The sequence below is a fragment of the Staurois parvus genome, unplaced genomic scaffold (genome assembly GCF_062004578.1).
Source record: "Staurois parvus isolate SC_StPar_1 unplaced genomic scaffold, SC_StPar_1.0 ptg000131l, whole genome shotgun sequence".
Lineage (NCBI taxonomy): Eukaryota > Metazoa > Chordata > Amphibia > Anura > Ranidae > Staurois > Staurois parvus.
Window position 1 is genome coordinate 13,285,248 of NW_028317927.1, and position 21,312 is coordinate 13,306,559.

General features: G+C 40.6%; 1 long non-coding RNA gene across 1 annotated transcript in view; it reads right to left on the bottom strand.

Moving 5' to 3' along the window:
• Positions 1–12,702: 12,702 nt before the first annotated feature.
• Positions 12,703–21,312, bottom strand: part of LOC149466405 (uncharacterized) — a 144,122-nt gene continuing 135,512 nt past the window's right edge. Inside the window, exons 2-3 of the long non-coding RNA XR_016312095.1 lie at positions 18,124–18,280; positions 12,703–13,436 (exon numbers count right to left, since the gene is read on the bottom strand). This is a non-coding gene — a long non-coding RNA (uncharacterized LOC149466405). The remainder of the gene's footprint in view (positions 13,437–18,123; positions 18,281–21,312) is intronic.

The window sequence follows — 21,312 nt, forward strand, 5'->3', positions numbered from 1 at the left end:
GTGTGAAAGTTAGAGTCCACTAACCATGGGATACTGTATATATTTGAAAATGTATCAGCTCTGATGTACTGACAGCCTATGTCATCTCCTGAGGCCCTAAAATGCCAGGACAGTACAAATACCCCTCATATGACACCTTTTTGGAAAGTAGTCAGTCCAAGGTATTTAGTAAGAGACATGGCAAGTTTTTTGAAGTTGTAATTTGTTGTCACATTTTTTGGGAATTTACGAAATTAATTTTTTTTTAACTTTTTTACATACTGTTACCAGAGCACTACAGCATCAGCATATGACTGGTATGGTGGTGATCAGGGATACTGACTGGTGACAGTATGGGGTTTCTTTTTGTTTGTTTAATTGATTCAAATATTTAAAACATTTTTCTATCTTTTTTTTTTTCAATTAATATTTTTACATACTGGGGGGGATTTACTAAAACTGGAGCACTCAGAATCTGATGCAGCTGTGCATGGTAGCCAATCAACTTCAGATTGCTCAATTAAGCTTTGGCAATAAAACCTAGAAGCCGATTGGTTTCCATGCAGAGCTTCACCAGATTTTACACTCAGTGTTAATAAAAAAAAACCCCACTGTCATCAGAGTAGTTCAGTGTCACTGTAGTGAGAGGACTCATGGCCACAGACTTCCTTCACTGTTTGTTCTTCAAATTTATTTGAGCACTACAATGCAAGACTTTGGGCCCCAACTCATGTTGTAAAGCACTGTACAAACTGTTGGTGCTATATAAATCCTGTATAAGAATAAAAATAACTTATGCCAGCATGCATCTGCCTACTGGCTAGATAACTAATTTATTACCAAGAGACATTGGGAAGGGGCTAGTTGACTGTCCTAACTTATTGATACTGCTTCTGTTTGCCTGGCAGTGGTGTAGAGCAATGTTTTTCAAAATGTAGGCACCCTATATAAATAAATTATTTTAAGTCTTGAGGCACACCAGTCTAAAGGTTTGCTCACACGTGAGGTTGGGGGATGGTAAAACCAGGCAATTGAGCACACATGCTCCTGCCGCAGCAGGAACGATGTCCCCTGACACTTTTGCTACTGCCCGCCTAACTTGATTAATTCAGGTGAATGGGGTTGTGAAAAAATGCCCACAGTGGTGCTGCATTAAGAGGGTTAAAACAGACGTTGAGGAGGCAACATACCTGCCTCTTCACTGCCTGTCAAATGCCTCAGAAAAGTGGTCTGAACATAAATCGCTTTTCAGAAGAGCAGCAACCCTTGCCACTATTGTGAATGAGCTCTAAAAAAACAGTTCTAATGTACATAATTAAGGGTCAGGAATAAAACTAATATACAGACATACAAACGTGCATATAAACATACACATACATACTGTACATACACACACACATAGTCTTTTTGCCTAATGCAGGCTGTATGAGCACTCAGTTTGCTGGGTGAATAGTTTGCATTGTAGGGGGAGGCAGAAAGTTCAGAACCCAGGAATATGCCTCCTACCTCCACTGTTTTACTCATTCCCTGATTGAGCCTCCAGTGTTCAGATGTACAATTCAGAACACTGCAGAGCACAGTATTTATATTGTGCTGAAAGTAGAGTTGAGAACTGTACATCAGCACAGTGAGAGCTTGATCTACCACCTTTCTGTCAGGAATGGACTCACCACTGGTGGTGGGACTCACCTGCCGTGTGGGCTGCAGTACCAGGGCTGGCCAGCGGGTGCTCTCAGCAGCCAGAAGCTCACTCCTGCAATCAAGTCATCACCTGAGGCTGATTGCAGGAGGTGTATTTAAGGAGTGGCCAGGCCTGCAGTCAGTGCCTTGGTGTATAGTTTCCCTTGGCCCCTGTATCCTGATCCTGCCTGCTTGAATCCTGACTCTGCATGAACTCTGCCTGTACTGACCTCAGCTATTCCTGACTACTCTTCCGCCTGCTCCTTGTACCTTGCCTGCCCGTTTGCTACCGACCCGGCCTGCCTGACTACGTTTAGTATTGTTCTTATTGTTATCTGTTGGAGGTTTGGTTTGTTTGCACTGTGTTTATGTTTAGTCTTGCACTGCTTTTATGTATTGTTTAGTCTTGAATAAATTGTATTGTTTATACTATACCTGAAGCCTGTGTTTCCCTGTGTCAGTTCACACACCTCTGGTCATACCTGGAGCCCTGACATTTCTCAACCAGGATGCCACTGCACCCCTGATGACCTCAGGCAGCACCTCAGTTGAAAAAGGCTACTGTAGAGTGTTAATATAATTCTGTTAAGTTTGTCAAAGTGTTGACCCATCACAATTCAGTCTGTACATTAGCATTCTCAGATATTTTGTCTGCATTATTCTCTACCATGCTTGTTACCCTTGACATTGTAACATATTATTATGTCTTACTTGTGAACTTACACTGTCTCTGTTTTTACTGTTATTTTGTTGGGCGTATAGCCCAAATATTATAAAGCTTAAAGCCAGCCATAGATAATGCAATTTTCTTTCCTGCAACCACGGGTCAATCACTCGATTCCCACAGAGGGGCGGACTGACCATTTGGAAACTCGGGCACTGCCCGAGGGCCTGGGGTCAGTAGGGGGCCCCATGAGATGCCCCTGGTACCTTTTTCATAGGCTTTTTTGAGTTTGGGCAAGGACACAGGGGCCCCATGATCCCCTATTGCCCAGGGGCCCCATGAGTTGTCAGTCCGCCCCTGTTCCCACATCAACATAGTCAGTGCTGATGGGGGAATCCCTCCTGCTGAGCTATTGTGTTCTTCTTGTGGGGCCATGTGCAGGGGGAGCGTGGAGAGGGGGGGTCCCTGTAAGGAGAACACAGTGATTATTGCTAGTGTCTATAGTCACTAACAATAATTGCATGCCAACAGACTGGTTGTACCCGAGTCATACAACAAGCGAATTAGGTGTAATCGCCATGCCCATAGATGGTTCAAATCTCAGCCGGGAATCAGCCAAGATTCGAACCATCTATGGCCAGCTTTAGCGTGTTATAAGGTGTGGTCATGCCAGACAGATTGTTTCATCCAGAATCAGGGAACCTATACATCAGCACCTCCTCCAAGGGTAAGTGCTACATTAAAATTATTCAAGTTAAAAATTCAGTAGAAGAAACATCTGCAGTTAGGATCCAGGAAGCAACACCTCTGCAAAGTTATTTTTATACATCCTTTCATTTTAACCGGCAATTAACAATATATAACAACATGACAAGTATGTTGACATTCGTTAAAATGTGCCCTGTAACATTTAATTTTGTCTTTTTGTTACTCTTGAATATTTGGATGTTTAAGATGACAAGGGTTGAATAGATGATAATTATGTACTACATGTTTATTTGCAGTTTATTGAATTAAATGAAGTGTAATTATTAAAACAGAAAAATCATCTATTCTCTGCAACATTTCTGTATTTTAATGTGCATCATTTAAATACACAGTAATATGCCACCTACGGTGTCATCAGTTTTCATTTAAAGTATACATAAAGGCAACACTATTTTTTTTAGTTTTGGATAGCATAGAGAGGGATTATAACACCTGTCAGGTTTTTTTTATTGCTATTCCTTTCTCTGTAGGGAGAAACCCTATTTGTCCTGTTTACTGTTATTACCAAAAGTGAACCTGAAAGAAAATTACAAATTTTGGGTTGTCCCTAAAATAGGAATACAAGGAAATCTTCCAATGGGGTTACTAGTTCTGGTGACCCTGGTGACAACAAGGGATTCCCTCACTTGTTTTGTTTATGGGAACCGGAAGCAAAGTGAAATCCCACAGACACAGAGAACGAAAAATCTGACAGAGGTTATAACTCACCTTTACTCTATCCAAAATGAAAAAAAAGTTTTGAATTTTGATGTTCTACTTCATGTTATACTTTAGGTTTTTATTGCATTTCCAAAAACTTTATAACACAGCTGAGGAATGCATTCCTAGCAATATACATGTAAATGTAATAACATAAGGAATTTCAATCAATGCCGCCCTATTTTCCCCCTTGCCAATACAGAATAATCCAGGTATATTTGACAATGAAAACGCATGTCAGTACATCCTCAAACACAAATAAACACAGCAGTATTCTTTTCTGCATGCTAAGAAAATGCTAATACTAATAAATGCTAATACATTTCAATACCCTGTCCAGATGTTCACTTTTAATATATCTTTACTTATGTAAATTTAAAGAATTCCATTCAAGCAGCTTAATACAGAGCTACTGTAAATTTACATGCATGTGCATTTTGTAATTCAAACAAAATATTCTGGTCAGCCCCTTTTATCATTAACATACTCCTGCTGCACTGCATAACCAAGATATTCTCGGATACAGTTCTGAAGATCCTGGTTGTACTTGCTAAAAGTGGTTCTAAAAGGTAGAAATTTTTTTTCACCTTAATGCATTTTATGAAATAAGATAAAAACCTTCTGTGGCCAGTTGCCTCCCTCCAGCCCCCTCCCCCACCCCAAACTTACCTGAGCCAGATCTCGATCCTGAGATGTGCATGGGAGCAGTAGCTCTCTCAGCTCTCTCTCTCCTCCTTGGTCAGAGAGGCAACAGTGAGAGCCATTGGGCCCTGTGGACACAGAATCAGCTCAGGAGTGGGCATGCACGAGTGCCCCCATAGCAAGCAGCATGCTATGGGTGCACTCGGCAGGGGAAGAGCCAGGAGCACCGGTGGGGTATCCAGGAAGAGGAGGTTTAGGGCTGCTATGTGCAAAACCATTGCACGGAGCAGGTATGTATGATTGTTTGCAATCACTAATATCACTGAATTTTGAAAATACATCACAGAACCTTTAAGATCTTCCTTGTGTTCTACATTCAGCTCCCAGTGCCTGAAAACATGTCAGGCTTACAATATTAGAAAGACAGAGCTGGATTGGCCCAGATTTTATAATCAATTCTAGCCAAACACCTGCTGTACAGTGGGTCTGGATCATTTACTTTAAAAGTCTGTATAAATTACAGTCTTGAAACAACACAGACTTTAAAAACAGTGTACAAAAATCTATATTTTTTATCATAAAAAAGTCTGAGTCTTTTTATTATTATTAATATTAATAATAATAGCCTTGAATTAAAATTTAGTGATAGAAATGCAAGAATTGCCTGAGAGGAATATAATCAGAGAATGGCGTCTTCAATTTACTTCAGGTTAGAAAATGCATTTATTTAGAACTCACACAAAATGTAAAGGATTTTTAGATAATGTTTTCTTGTTGGATGAGCAGAAAAAAATGTCTGTGATATGTAAAATACAGGGACGAATTTATACACGAATGAATGAAGGATGGCTATGTAGGTGCTTGTAAATCAATCACTGTAATTTAAAACACATTCACCAGGAACAAACACATATATGGGATGATTTAATAAAGGAAAATGGGCTCACTTTGCAAGGGAACTTTCTCCCAGCTTAGTAAATGAAGTGAAGTTCTGCTGACTTCCATCATTCATTTATGTGTAATTAAAACAATTTTTTTTTACTTTTCTTTGCAGGTCATTGGGTATTTTTTGCAAAATTACTTTTTACCACATTGACTAAGCTTAATGGAAATTCCCTTGCAAAGTAAACCACTTTTAGTGAATCAACCCACAGTGAACATTTGGTGCAGCCTTTCTCAACCAGGGCTCCTCCAGATGTTGCTACAGGTTCCTTGATCAACTAACAATTTCTACCTCTCAGATAAGATACTGCTGACACCAATAATAATTTAAGGTATCTTTTTGCCCTGGTCACCAATGTGTGGAGCAACCTAACAAACGTTTGGCTGAACCTGGAGAATTCACTAAGCCATAACTTACCACATCCGAGTAAGCGGTAAGATCCCACACAGCATTTAAAAAAGAAAAACCTAAAATACCACGAGTTATTTTATTAAGTCATGCGGTATTTTAGTAGTGAAAATATGCTTTAATGTTTCAGCTGTCAGCGGGATTCCTCGCTGACAGCTGAATGTATACAAAATTGCCTGCAATTAAAAGTTTTGCAAAAAAATGGCATGGGATTCCCCCCTCCCCATACATTCAGTCCTTCAGGTCTGGTATGGATTTTGAGGGGGACCCCCATGCCAAAACTAAAAAAAGAAAAAATCCATTCCAGACCATTTTCCAAGGCATGCAGTCCAGCAGATCAGGAAAGGGGGGGAGAAGCGAGCACCCCCCCCCCGAACCATACCAGTCCACATGCCCTCAACATGATGGGGGTGCTTTGGGGGCAGGGAGGCTCCCCCAAAAGCACCTTGTCTCCATGTTGATGGGGACAAGGGCCTCTTCCCCACAACCAGGGCTGGTGGTTGTGGGGGTCTGAGGGAGGCTTATTGGAATTTGGAAGCCCCTTTTAACAAGGGGCCCCCAGATATCCTTATCTTGCCCAGGGGGTGTAAGTGTACTCACACTCTCCTCTCCTGTTAGCTTAGTGGGTTGGTGGCTGCCTTCAGGTCTTACGCTGAGCCGGCTCCTTCCCTGCTACACATGCTGTCCTCTCCAGGAGATGTTGAGGCAGTGAAGATCTTATTCTCCAGCGACCTGCCTGTAGGTAGGCTCCCCTCCCTGGGGCCCACTCCCAGGCTCCACACTCCAGCCTTCCTCAATCCATTTTCCACGCGACACTGCTCTCTCTCCCCAGGTTCTGCTACATTTGAGGGTTGCCCTGGTCACCATGCCCAGCCTCCTGCCAGAGGATTGGCCAAGGTCCCTCAAACATGCAGATCTGGGCCTCCTCCAGAATGTTCTTCAGTTTCTGGAGAGATGGGAGGGCTTCAGAAGCCCTGACCTGTTAGAGTCTCCCAGCCTGTTCTGAAGTGAACTCCTGCCTCATTCCCAGGCTGACTCATCCCAGGCTGCTACTCAGCCTCTATCTAAAAAAACAAACTCTAGCTAACCTGGAGGGCGCTACATTTAATTTATTTATTATTATTTAAAATATTTTGTCATATACAGTAGAGCAGTCCTGTGTATAAAAAAACACCAAGTATGCTAAATTCCTTATTCTCTTATATACTGTATATGTGCCCATGGGGTGTCCGGGATGTGCCTGGGCACACCCTTATCAATTGCTCCCCAACTGTTCCAGATCCCACGCACAGTCCCAAAATGTAAGCATAGGGGTCCTACGTATTGAAGGCCATGTCCCACAGCTGACCGCTGATACACTTATTCCAGCACTTGGTTCAGTTCAGTAGCACAGCTGGGTGGAGCAATCTCCTTCCTGACAGGAAATGCATAGTCCTGGCAATGGCATCACTACACAGCAGTGTGGGACATAGATCTCCAGCTTAGGTAAGAAATCTCACCTTGTATCCATGTTTGTTGACACAGCCGTCATCATGCCCAGTTACTGCTGAGGGACACTAGTCACCCCGCAGCAGCACTGCTTACACTACCAGATCATGTCCAGCTTTAGACACAGAGGCAGCATTTTGTGCCTTCAGATCAGTGTGTTAATGTGTGGCTCTAGAGAGAACATGAGGGAGTTTAAAGCTCTATTCCTATGAGTCACATCTTGGCAGTGACTGATCTTTACCTGCTGGGTACTCCATACCTCTCAATTGTCCTGGAATGGGCAAAACCATCTTGATATTTCATTGAAATTTCAGTGTCTGGCACTTCCAGGCTAAATCCCAGAACCCAATGCTGGAACAAGTTCCTGCATTGGGCTCCGCTGTTCCTCTGCTCCGATCTGGCTTTGACCTCCCTGCAGTTTATCTATCGTCTCACCCTCTCTCTCCAGCTGCACTGCCAGGGAATCAAATCACAGTGTCTGCACCCAGCACCCCTTTCTGCTGCAGCTGCAATTTCTGCCCCTTCGTGTAACCTCCCCACTGCTCCAATCCCCCAGTGTACCTCAGCATCCATGCCGGCTCATTGGCAGCTGCTGCAGGGCACAGGAGGAGAGGATCAGGTTCAGGATGGAGAGCAGGGTGTGGTAAATGTTATATTTACTGACCCCTTCCTTTCTTGAATGAACACATTGAGTGATTGGTACCAGTTATTCACTGTGCTCATTCATAACTGAAGCATGTTAAACTGTGTTTACTATGCTTCAGTTGGTGAATGAACAAAAAGCTGCAGTTGTGGGGCTCTTGCAGACCAGCATTAATAATTATTAACATGGTTCCCTGAGACTTGAAAGTCATTTAAGGGTTCCTCTGTGTTAAAAAGGTTGACAAAGCTGGTTTGGTTTGGTAAATGCGACATTTACTGCTTGATAAATATAGTATATCCCAATGACTCTCTAGGTTGAGCTATGTTTTTTTTTTTTAATAGATGTAACTTTGTACTGCGGGTGGTCACAGTTTGGGGTATTTTGTTATAGTCCAACTCTAATCAGTAAAGTTTTCCAGATTTTATCCTAAACCTGTCCCTGTAGCGCCTTGGTTTTTTATAATGCTGGTTGTGTAGATATGTACTCTAACAAACTTTGGGGCCTTCTATAAACAGCTGTGTTTTAAACCATGTGACAATTTAATTGCATGCAGATGGTTAGTTTTTTTAACACTAAATGGGTTAATGCTTATGTACAGTATTTAAGACATTTCAGCTTTTTATTTAGTAATAGAAACAAAGAAAGTGTGAAATGGAGTCTACTACCATAAGGAAACAAACACAGCAAGGGGAAGCTCTTAGAGGTGCTGGAAGGATAAATGTTAAAGTTAAGGTGGTTGTAAACCTCAGACATGAAATATGGAAATGCATATTCCTCTATAGTGTGTACTTGTCTCTATCCAGAGCACAAAGTTTCATTTCTGTCTGTTGATTTGTTCCTCTGCCACTAGCATGAATCACTTTTGACAAGTTTTCCTGACACCAAGAGAAATATGGTGACGGGGAGGGACCTCCAGCAGCTTGACAGCCTCCGCTCTGTTCTTGTGAGCTGTGTGGAGAAGGAGGGTGTCTTCCCTCCAATCAGCTTTCAGAACCCTCCTCACTGAGCTCTGCAGAGTGTAACTTCAGCTCTTCGTCCCCTTTTTTCAGAACTCTCAAACAAACTTTACAAATACACCACTTTGAAAGGATGTAGAGAAGAGAATACTGCAGATAAACAGGTGCAACTTATGTAGGAGGATTTGTTTCATCTCTGTATACCCAGTCACTTCACTGAGTATATGTAAGGATTTACAACCACTTTAATGTTCTTTTTTTTTTTAGCTGTGACTAGAGTAAGCAAGAATCAAAGCATTTGTTATTTGGTTTTACTGGTATCTGGAGCTTTGTTAGATAGATTCCCCTCTCTTACTGTAATGGTGACAATAGTTTCACCAGCCAGGAAGGGAGTGAAAATCTGCAATAGGGACACAAACGGCAATAAAAAAAATTACCTTATGCTTTACTGTAAAAGGAGATTATCAGTATGCACTGACAGGCTATACTATGAGATGCCTGCAGCTTGTTTAGTTTTTTTCCCCAACAGGTTTGGTATAATATTGCATTTAATGTGTAGGGCCTTAGTGTTAGAACACCTTAGTTCCCCAAGATAAGAGTTATGTTTCAAAATCTCCATTATATTGGACAATTTGACTGCAGAAGACATTGCTACTACAGTAATAGCCACTAGTTTCTGGGTCCCATGCTGAGCAGCTGATTTTGTGAACACAGGAGGTTGCCCACTTGAAATGGGCACCTTTCAGAGATTGCATTGGATTTTCTTCATGAATGCATGGCATTTTCTAGTCACACGAGGTGATGAGGTAGGGTGATGATATCATTCTCTCCACCTTGTCCAATCAGTGAATGCTTTGCATTCATTAAGAAAATGCAAAACTTTCTCTGAATGGTGCCTATGCTGAGCAAATAACCCAGAAGCTACATACTACTACAGTGATTTCCAGCTTCTAGAGGGATCCCACAAGTATCGTATATGCATAGTTGCAAGTTACATTGGTCCAAGCTGGAAATGATCCATATCTGGAATATTTCTTTCAATGTTTTGCTGAAAAAGCTTAATGTTTACATTTTTTATAGCTTAGACAAAGCTGATTGCCTCATCCCCCCTTGTTCCCAGTACTTATTTGCTTTCTTCTGAAACGCATAATACTCTGTGGATCCTGTGTCCTTGCTGTCTACTGTATTGAAGATGTATTGTATAAATAAAATAAAGATATTATAGACAGTACAAAAGTTAACATCTGTTTAAAAGTGTATATAGATGTAAATAAAATGTAGCAGTTTGGTTCTTTACTGTTTATTTCACGATTTATGCAACTCTGTTTGTTGTAAGAAGTTTGAAAACCAATAAAAAGTAACTTATAAAAAAAATGTAGTAGTTTGTATTTAGGTTCATATATTTCTCCTTTAATTTTTTTTAAATAATGTTTTAAAAAAACAAAGAATTCTGCATCATAAAACTATATATAAATACATTATTGAGTATGCATGCTATATAAAAGATTATAACTTTTAGAGAGATAATCAAAATATAGAAAGAGGAGTAAGTAGCTTCTACAATTATCTACTGACATTAGTAAGTATCTACTTAAAAACTGTTAGAAGGTAAAAGACAGGAGAAGTACAAAGTAAACATAGAAGAGTGTTGGGATACAGTTAGTAAGGGGGGTGTTCCATCTTACACCAAAGCTGTTTGGCTTTTGGACATACTGTATCCACCAGATGTGGAGAACTGTTGTGAGTTGATCAAGGCCCATGTACCACATGAGGACGAATTTATAATTAGCTTCAATAAGTGAGGTTTTGATGAAGATCTTGTTCCCAATTTAACATATGTGAGTTTAATGATGGAAGAAGACAGACTTGGATAAATGAACGATATTTGACTAGATTTGTAACATTTTATGCATAGTTTTTGAATAGAGAAAGACTATGGAACCCATAGCGAATTTTAAAAGAAATTTAAAATCTGGGAACAACATGAATTTTCTGTGTGAAGAAGTTTATATTTGTCTCCTAAGATATATTTTGAAAGAGCCTCCTTGATCATTAAAAAAAAAAATCAGTGGATGCCTTTATTTTTCCCCAATGAAAATTTTTTGGGATGGAAACCCGGTATGAAATTTGTACTACACAGAAGTGATTCTAAAGGACCATGTAGGGATGGAAAGCAAGATCTGAACTTCAATCTGTCCCACAATGCAAGGGATTATTATGAAAGGGAGGGGCTAAGAATAATAGGTCTAAGGCTCGGTACACATCTATGCAAGTTGTAGTTTGTCTTTTTTTCATTTACGTTGTGTGGTGAGTTTTGCATTTTTGCACCCGCATTTTTTATGCATTTTGTGGATTTTTTTTTTCCAATTTGGTTGGCCAATAGGAAAAAGACACTGGTTGGATGTCACTTGATGTCAGATAGCATTTTTACTTCCTGATTCTGGCCTGTAATCTGTGCATGCTACAGATCTGTCATGATGCCACCATGTCCTTATTCCTTGCAATTGCCACATTCACAGCTACAGTCATGCAGGAAAAGGAAGAGGAGGAACTGAAGAGAAGATGCAGATATTGGGTACATCCAGTGATAGCCAATAACAGCAGAGAGGACAATTTTGGATCATATATAAATCCTGTATAATAATAATAATCTGAGCGCACATGAGGACAAATTTTTCCGATTCACATGGATGTCTACCAAAGTTTTAAACTTTTCCTGTAGCTATGCATGTTTGTCATAACCTCCCCCTCCATTCCACCCTTCATTTCCTTCTTTTTTGGCTTCTTCTTTCTTGTTTTGTCTTTCTTCTTCTTTTCACCTTTTTTTCTTTTTTTTCAATCACTTTTTATTAACCGTTTTGATGAATTTCTGGATCTACTCAGCAGCAAGCTAGAGCGACAAAACACCTTCTTCCCTTCTTCCGCAACTCTATCCTACTAGTAGAAAAGCTGATGATAACATTAAGGTAAGTGTTTATACTCTAAACTATAACAAGTAATAGTGAAAATATTTTTTTTTGGGGGGGGGCTCCTTGGGAGCTTTAATCACCCACAGAATGGCTACACCTTGCTGGCAGCTGATGTCGGATAGTGAGGGAGACCAGACCTGACCAGATCTTAAAGGGATCTTCGGTTCTCAGAGATAGTCATCTCTAAATGCGCAGACTGATTGCGTATCTGGTGAGTGCGCAATCTTTTACCTGAGATTTATCACCACTTTATTGGATCAGAATACTAGATCCTGAAGATCATCACGATCTCTCATGCACCTTATGTTTGGACTATAGTTTGGCACTTTGCACACCAGCTGTCACTATACAGTGACTTAATACACTATTGTTTCATCACTTTATTTATTGATGTGCTAACACCGTATCACTGCGGTCACTCATCTAGTTACCTGTTACATTTGGGGTATGTATGTGTATACTGTTTTGACAATATTGATACACTTATATACTATCATTAAATCATTTTATTGTTTATTTATTTATTGTGCTATGCATTTTTATTGATTCTGTTCATTTACCTTGTATTATTCATGTGGTCATCTTAGCGCTACACCCTGCTATTTATGGTTTATTTTAGAGGTTTTTTGGTACCTTTGGTGTTTAGCAGCTTATAGACTTTTAGCGCTCGATTATCCCTGTCTTTTATAGTGACAATATGTTGATTTGCAAAAATAACTTTTCTTTCTTTTTTTTTTTACATACAGTCTCTGAAAAGTACAGTATATGAAAATGTAAAGTGCAAAACTATATAATAATCTTTTCTGTAATAGAAGTTTTTTTTAACATTTTTATTAACAAATACAAAATAACATTGTTGCCAACATATTATTTATATAAAATTGTAAAAAGGACATTACAGGGTCTGATAGACCCTTTCCTACAGGGAGGGTCATGCTGCTCAAGGTACTGGGGCTGGGGCTCTGCAAAGCATGGTGTGAGTTAAGTGAATCTCTGGGGAGCACTGGCAGGTGAATACATTGGGCCCCGACTTTGCCCTTCCTGCACAAAGCAGGACACAGGTGGCATGAGCTTCATAGGTGTTGCTGAAACATAATAGCGATATTGAGGTGCCTGATAATTTGGCTGTACAGGGAGGTTTGTAAGAGCCATGCATTGAGTATGGCACATAAGGGGCCTTAGGCGGTGTCTGCTGGGGCAAGCTTGTGGGTGGGAATGGGTTGGCAGAGGGAATTAAGGAGGTCAGGCACTGCATCATTGCAATTCTCATCTCCCCCTGTCTTTCAAGAGAAACGTGATCTACAACGGGAACAATGTGTTTATGTACTGCTGGGATAAAGACATTTGGTCTTTAAACAGAGCTACACAGCTCAATTTAATGTCTGCATCATCTTTTCACTTTAACACAAAGTCATCTTCTATGATGATCCTTCCCTCCGAGACATAGCGGTTGGTGGTGCAGCAGACCTGCTCAACTCTTCCCCCACCTCTTCCTCCTCCCTCATCTCCTCTGTCAGACGATGGGGTGCCCAGGGGTGTTGAAGGACACTCCCCAGGGTGCTCTGCACATGCCTGAGATTTCCAGCTGCTCTCAGTGCTGCAGATACAGAATGAAGCAACATTTAGATAATTTCAAATCTTATTTTTTTTAAAAACTCAAATAATTGAAATTATGCTGTGATCTTATGTCAGGGAAATGGTATGCACAGTCATGCACAAAGATGTGCACATGCTCATAATAATTCTTGAGTGACAACTAGACGTTCCCTAACTCGTACGCATATCCATGCACATGTGCGCATTAGCATGAGCAAGCATGAATACTTGACGCTCACTCACCTACTTAAAGTGGCTCCAGAGACCAGAAGATTACTGAGTGGTCATCAGCTTCTACTGTTTGTGACCTGATCCTGTACTACCTGCTTGTTTCTGATACCTTGTGACCTGACCCTGCTTTCTGCCTGCTGTTTCTTTACCCTTCCTGCTCCACCAATACTGATCCTGGCCTGACTCTGACTCTGTTTTGGTTCCTGATTCTGCACCTCTGTTGCTCAGCTGATACCGACTCCTGCCTGACGGAACACCTGAGCTCCTGCATCTGCCTGCTTACCAGCTTGTTTGCTGCCTGCTGTTCTGAGCCTGCTGCAGTGCATTCGCATCTGCCAAAGCATCCTACATCTGCCTGCTTGCCAGACTGCTTGCTGCAAGCATTTCTGATCCGGCTGCTGTGTCCTGCTTGCTGTGTCATCACATCAGTCAGTTCATCAGCCCCTCCTGCTCAGCACCTGCTGCAAGGTTCTTCCGGCCAGGATCTCATATAAGGCACCTGTGCCACTCCGTGCCCTTTTATATCCTGTCACCATCTTCAGGAGAAACAGTATTCCCTGCAGCCTCCCCTGACTTCTCCATCAAGATCAATAACACAATCATCAGTCCATCCCCTCATGCCAGGGTACTAGGTGTGATCCTAGACTCCCATCTGTCCTTTCACCCCCAAATCCAATCGCTGTCCAAATCTTGTAGACTTCACCTCCGCAACACCTCCAAGTTCCTAACCTCGGAAACCACTAAGCAACTTATTCACTCCTTTGTTATATCTCACCTTGACTATTGTAACTCCCTCCTCATTGGCCTACCTCATCGCAGGCTATCCCCTCTTCAGTCTATCATGAATGCTGCTGCCAGACTCATCCACCTTACTAACCATTCTGTATCTGCCACCCCTTCCTGCCAATCCCCCCACTGGCTTCCCATTGCCCAACGGATAAAATTCAAAACACTAACAACATATAAAGCCATTTATAACTCTGCCCCAAATTACATCACTGATCTTGTCTCTAAATATCACGCAAACCGTACTCTCCACTCCTCGCAAGACCTCCTACTCTCTAGCTCCCTTGTCTCCTCCTCCCATGCTTGTCTCCAGGACTTCTCCAGAGCTTCCCCCATCCTCTGGAACTCTCTACCCCAATTTATCAGACTATCGCCTACTCTGCTCACTTTTAGGTGATCTCTGAAAACTTCTTCAGGGAAGCCTAACCTGCCCTCAGCTAATAATGGAATCTTCTACTCTTCCAACCAGTCCATCCCCCACAGTTACTACCTTTTGTACCACTAGCCCCTCCCTCCTAGATTGTAAGCTCCAAGGAGCAGGGCCCTCAAATCCCTCTTTTATTGAACTGTATTGTTACTGTATTGTCTCCCATTATATTGTAAAGCGCTGAGCAAACTGTTGGTGCTATATAAATCCTGTATAATAATAATAAATAAAAACATGTAGATAAAATATTTTTTTGACAGTGTATAGAGAAGCAAATCTTGATTTTAATAAGAGAGACCGTTTCTACACGTCTTCTGAAATATTTTAAAAAGTGGTAGATTTAGCAGCAAACAATGTGGAAGGAAGATGTTAATTGCAGCTCTACACAGGAGAGCGAAGATGTTTTCCATTCAAATTGGAATGATGAAGATAAAATTTCATAGTTTGTTCATTTAAGTATTTATATCTTTTCTACTTTAGTAGTTAAACAAAAAAAATTAAGATTTCACTTTCAATCATTTTCAGACAAGTTTCCTGTCAGTAAAGACTGGTTCTGCCACCAGCAAAACTGAATGATAATTTGTACTGGCTGATGATCAGACTATGCTGTAAAAATTAGTTTAGCCTCATAAATGAATGGGAAAAGACATGAGAATGTGGCCTACGTTAGGCTCTTTTTTATGAGCATATATTTTATATTATTAGTAGTAGTGTTTTATGGAAGAGTTACGGTATCTCTAGACATCCTTAATGTCATAACGAAACAGCAATTATGCTAGTTTATTTATTACAGGTACTTATATAGCACCATCAATTTATACAGTGCTTTACATATATACTGTACATTCACATCAGTCCCTAACCCTCAAGGAGCTTACAATCTAAGGCCCCTAACTCACATTCATACATACACCTACTAAGGCCAATTTAGACAGGAGCCAATTACCTAATAGCATGTCTTTGGAAGGTGGGAGGAAACCGGAGTACCCAGAGGAAACCCACTCAGGCCACAGGGAGATCGTGCAAACTCCGTGCAGGTAGTACTATGGCTGGGATTCGAACCAATGACCCTAGTGCTAATTTCTGACTTTATTTTGGGAGGTGTTGTAATTTAGATTTATGTCAGACTTATTTCTCTAAGTGACGATCTAGATATAAAATTAGAATCACCTCCCATTATGACATGTCGCATAGTTTGGAAAAGTAATGTGGAGAACATGCAATGAAAAAATTCTAATTGTTTTGCATTAGGAGCATAGTGAAATATAAGAGGCACAATCTGTGCCCCAGCTGTCATAAAAATTCTGCCAACTTTAACTTTCATTATAATTTGTGTTGTAAACATTTTGCTTGAGGTGATTGCTACAATCACCTCTTCTAACATTCTGCTAAAACTTTGTAATTTGTATAGTACTGCTTGGACCTTGAAGAATGGGACACTCCCTGAAAGCTTGTCCTCAAAATTGTATGTTAGTGCAAATAAAAAAAGTATCACGGACAGTACTCAATTGTTTCTGTTGTAAACATAATATTTGCAATGCTCTATTTCATATTAGGTCAATTGGGCATGAAGCAAGTAGTATATCTACGATGGAGGTAGGTTGGTGTGAGTATAAGAGTGAAATGAACATCCCATGGGACAAGGAGGAAAAGGTAGGGGATATATGAAAATAGTGCTAAAGAAGTCTCTGATGATAAATACACATAAATATCATTTAAAAAAAATACTGAACAAATCTAAATTGTGTTTGCAGGTCTAATTGCCTGGAACATTGAGTGAGGATTTTTTATACATCAAAGTAAAAAACAGAGCCCCTAGGAGGGGTGTGTGAAAACACCCAACACAACATTTGTAGTAATTGCAGTCTTTCAGACATGTGAATGGTGAATAGGAAGATGATGGCAGATGAAAAGTGGAAGGATATGGAGAAGGAAAAGGGAGGAAAATTAAACAGAGAGGATACAATAATGCATTCCTATTTATTGTAATTAATATAGTAACATTTAAACAATGGAGACCAAAATGAAAATATATTATATATTAAACAGAAAAAAGTACAATATGCCTGCCAAGGAGATGGATATGTATCTATTTTCTAGTAAGAACCTTTTAATAGCATTTGCGGCTCCTGCCTGGGACAGAACACCTAGAAATCATATAATATTTATTACTAGAAAATGGATCAGATTTCCAATTTCTCTGAGTATGAAACACTGTTGCTTTATTAAATACATATTTAGTTTAATTTCACGTCCTAGGATTAGTTAATTTGATGTTACTACAAATTTATTGGAAGTACAGAGTGTATTGCTTAGAATGCAGTACATTTTTACTTTACTTGCTTGCTTTAGCGTGAATTGAGAATAGTTATGAAAAATGCATGATCGCATTGATTTTACTGAAATATACTGTATGTCTGTCATGTGTCCATTTTGAGGGACCTTTTGACAAACTGGCAGCATAGCCAAAATAATCCTTGAGGGTCTTTTCAATACCTGGCAAGCTTTCCCCTCATGGGATTGCATACACTGAATATTACCAAGTTGCAGCACAGCAATGAAATGACAGCTATTTCAAAAAATCCACAGTAGATTTACCCGTTTCCTTTTCAAGCATCTGTAAATAGCCATATATGCCAAGCCATTTTAGTTGTTGCAGTATGAGTTGGATTTTAATGTTCCGTGTTGTGCTTTTTTCATGTATAAATTACAATGTATAGCACACCCTGCATACATACATATTCATGATGTAATTGAAAGTTAATAACTTTCATGCATGAATACATTGTATTAATAGTATTATTTGGAAGGATAATGTTTTTGAGATTCCTTCATTTTCATTAGCAATATCCATTTCACTGTGTAATAAGTAACATACCAAGATTAGCATTTTGCCCAATCCCTAGCAATAAATTACAGTATATATTAAAGTAATTTGACGTTTTAGTGAGGTTAGCGTGCAAGTCATTGTTATTCAGTGGACTACTTAGTTATCAATGTTGTTCATTCTGCACCACTGCCTCCCTGGAATCAGGAATCATTCACCCCACATGGGTAAGAGCCCCTGAGTACTCAAATGTCTCTTGAACTCTCCCAAATGGGACCACAACCCAAACAGCAGGGATATATACCTGCCATCCAGGACACATCCCCAGAATCCTGTACATACCCCCCCCCCCTACACACACACACCTTGCCCCGATGCAGAGGTGTCAGAGGCACTGTGGGACACCCTGCAGTGTACCTTAGAGAGGGAATCTTTATTCTGGTGTTGCTTTCCCAGTCTGTGTTCTACCACGTATTTGAACTCTTGTAATGCCAGGAGCCATCTGGTTACATTTGTGTGTTTCTTCTGTTTCATCCAGGTCAGTGGGGTATGGTCCAAAACCAGACAAAACTTCCTGCCAAGGAAAAAATAACCTCGTGATTCCAGAGCCCACTTAATGGCCAGACACTCTTGCTTCACTATTACATAATTTCTTTCTGTGACTTTCAACTATCTACTAAGACGTACTATGGGGTATTGCTTCCCATTGACCTCTTGAGACAGAATGACTCCTAAATCTTTGCTGGAGGTATCCATTTAAACAACATATTCCTTAGAGAAGTCTGGTGCAAACAGCACTGGATACTGACACAAAGCTGTTTTAAACTCAAGAAAATCGTTTTCAGCCCTATGGTAGTATTCAACGATAATCAAAAAGGCTCTTACCTGTTTCTTTGTGACAAGACGGAGCCAAGCTCGAATAGCCTCTACTTTGTTCACTGGGGTTTCACCAAATCCTAGCCCATGATGTACCCTTGGTATATGATCTTTTCCATCACAATGGCACACTTTTTTAAATTAATTGTTAACCCCTCCTTCTTTAGACAGTCTAACACAGCCTGAACTTAAGAAAATGGGACTCCCTTTCTGTACTAAAGATAATGATGTTGTCCAAATACAATGAGGGCATACTTCTGATTAGAGTGCTTTGTCTTATCCATTATCCTCCGCAAAGTAGCGTGGGCAGAATGCAATCCCAAACAGCATTCTCCTATATTGAAAGAAACCCTCTAGGGTAGAAAATATCTTTTCTCTGGCTTCCTTAGTTAATAGTATCTGCCAGTAGCATTTGGTGAGGTATAAAAGGTGGTAATGTACTGTGCAGATCCCAACCTCTCCTATTAATTCATCTACTCGAGGCATCGGCTAAGCATTGACATTCAATACATCAATGAGCTTTCTGATATCTTTAGAAAACAGTCCTATTGGGCTTTAGTACCAACACAGTTATATCCAGATCCAGATTATAGAATCTGTGTTTGTTTCACCTCACTACCAGGGGCAGACAGACAACTCATGGGGCCCTCGGGCAATAGGGGATCATGGGGCCCCTGTGTCCTCGCCCACACCCAAAAAAGCCTATGAAAAAGCCAATGAAAGGTACCAGGAGCATCTCATGGGGCCCCCTACTGACTCTGGGCCCTCGGGCAGTGCCCGAGTGCTCGAATGGTCATGGGGCCCCCTACTGACCCCGGGCCCTTGGGCAGTGCCTGAGTGCTCGAATAGTCAGTCCGCCCCTGCTCATTACTATGTATGAATAACTGGTGTGAATCCAAATAAAATAATAATAATGAATAAAGTCTTGCAGCTATACACTAATTTGTGTTCCCACATATAACCAAAAAGAAAACAAATGTATAAACAAACTACTACCAAAACATCACAATAGTGCTGTGACCCTCCGTGGTATTACTAATAAAAACCATGAACAACTAAAATTAGCCCTGGTCGTTCCTAGTGATATCTATATGTACCAGAATATATCACAAATAAATAAATCAATATCAAATTGCTGTAAAACCATATGCATATATAATAGTGTCACACCCACAAGAATAGATCATCCACTTATATTCATAATAAGGTGCAAAATACACTTGTGAAATAATAGTGAGGACCCCTCTCCCACATACAATAGCAATTAAAAACGCAAGAAATAAAAAAAGCTGCAGTAAAAAATGAATCTCAAAGTAATAGTAGAAACCCCAAAGTAACATACTGGGCAAGCAAAACAGTCTATATGTGGTAATGATAAAAAAAAAATTGCTGTGATATGTCAGAGAAAGTCAGTAGATGATCACACACTTAATTTATCTTCTGTGCTTTACCCCAAAACACCCTGTGTCCCACCATGTAGCTTCCTCCCTGCGGTTTGTATTTAGTGGCAAGCTGCTTCCTATGGGTCCCCAGTACTCCTCCACTCATGAGAGAACTTGTTGCGGGTTATATGATACTTTTCATACAGAGGTGTGATCAAATAGAATTAAAAAGCCATCATACTGCTAAACTGCTTAAAATTGTTACTTTATTAAAAAAGATTCAATATGTACTCACATTGTATTGTACAACTCCTGTGCACATGGATAGTAGGCTTAACAAATCGAGGTTCGTTGCCCCCTCAAGCTCATCTAAATATTGGATGCCAGGTGGGCAGCATCACATAAATGTGGGTAGATTTGGGCAAAGAAGGGGTTAACAGCCCATGCACTAAATATTGCATAGGTAAAATGCAATAAACAAAAAAAATCAGTCCATATAGTTGAAAGTCCATAGAATGTCCATACACAACTATGCACCGATGGCAGCTGTCCCCAGAGTAAGCCAGCTCTGTAGTTGGATTTAAAATAATGAAGAGGAGGGAAGTGCCATCTAAGTTGTAATATCAACTTTTAATATAATTGCAATAATAAAAACTCACAAGATGCAGAAAGAAATGACACTCTTCATAACACAAACAGAATCCCTGGAAACCCATCCTATAGGATCTGCTGATGGTGGCAGCGTGGCTGTGAGCTGTGTCAGCAGAACCGAGGAAGCTGTGTGGAATTCGAGAACTGTGACTGGCCAGCTTGGAATGCACATGTGGGGCGGATGTTACATCAGCTGTGGGGAAGGATTGGTGCTACACAGGCTACATGCTTGGAGCTTACAGCTACTTCTACAGGTCTGTCAATCATAGCATGTGAGCCAATGAGGGTGGGGGAGGCGGGGAGAGTCACAGCTCAGTTTATGAATGGACAAGCAGAGCAGTGGCTCGAGAGCAAGCCTGCTCAGGTTCCCCCATAGCAAGCTACTTGCTGTAGAGGCACTTGGCAGGAGGGAGAGGCCAGGAGCTCCTGCAGGGGACCCGAGAAGAGGAGGATTGGGGCTGCTCTGTGCAAAAGTATGACTTTTTTTTTTCTTTTTTAATAGATGCCTTTAATATCAATTTAAAACCATCTCCATGACACCTTCAGAGGTCTGTAGCGCCTGTGATGCTCTGACTCAGGAAATGCACAAACCGGCACTAGCCCTTTACATGTCAATTTTCCTTTCAAGCACCAGTTGTTATATGTGGAAGCTCAGGATCACCAACCAGCCATATTGGGAAAAGCAAACAGTCTTTTT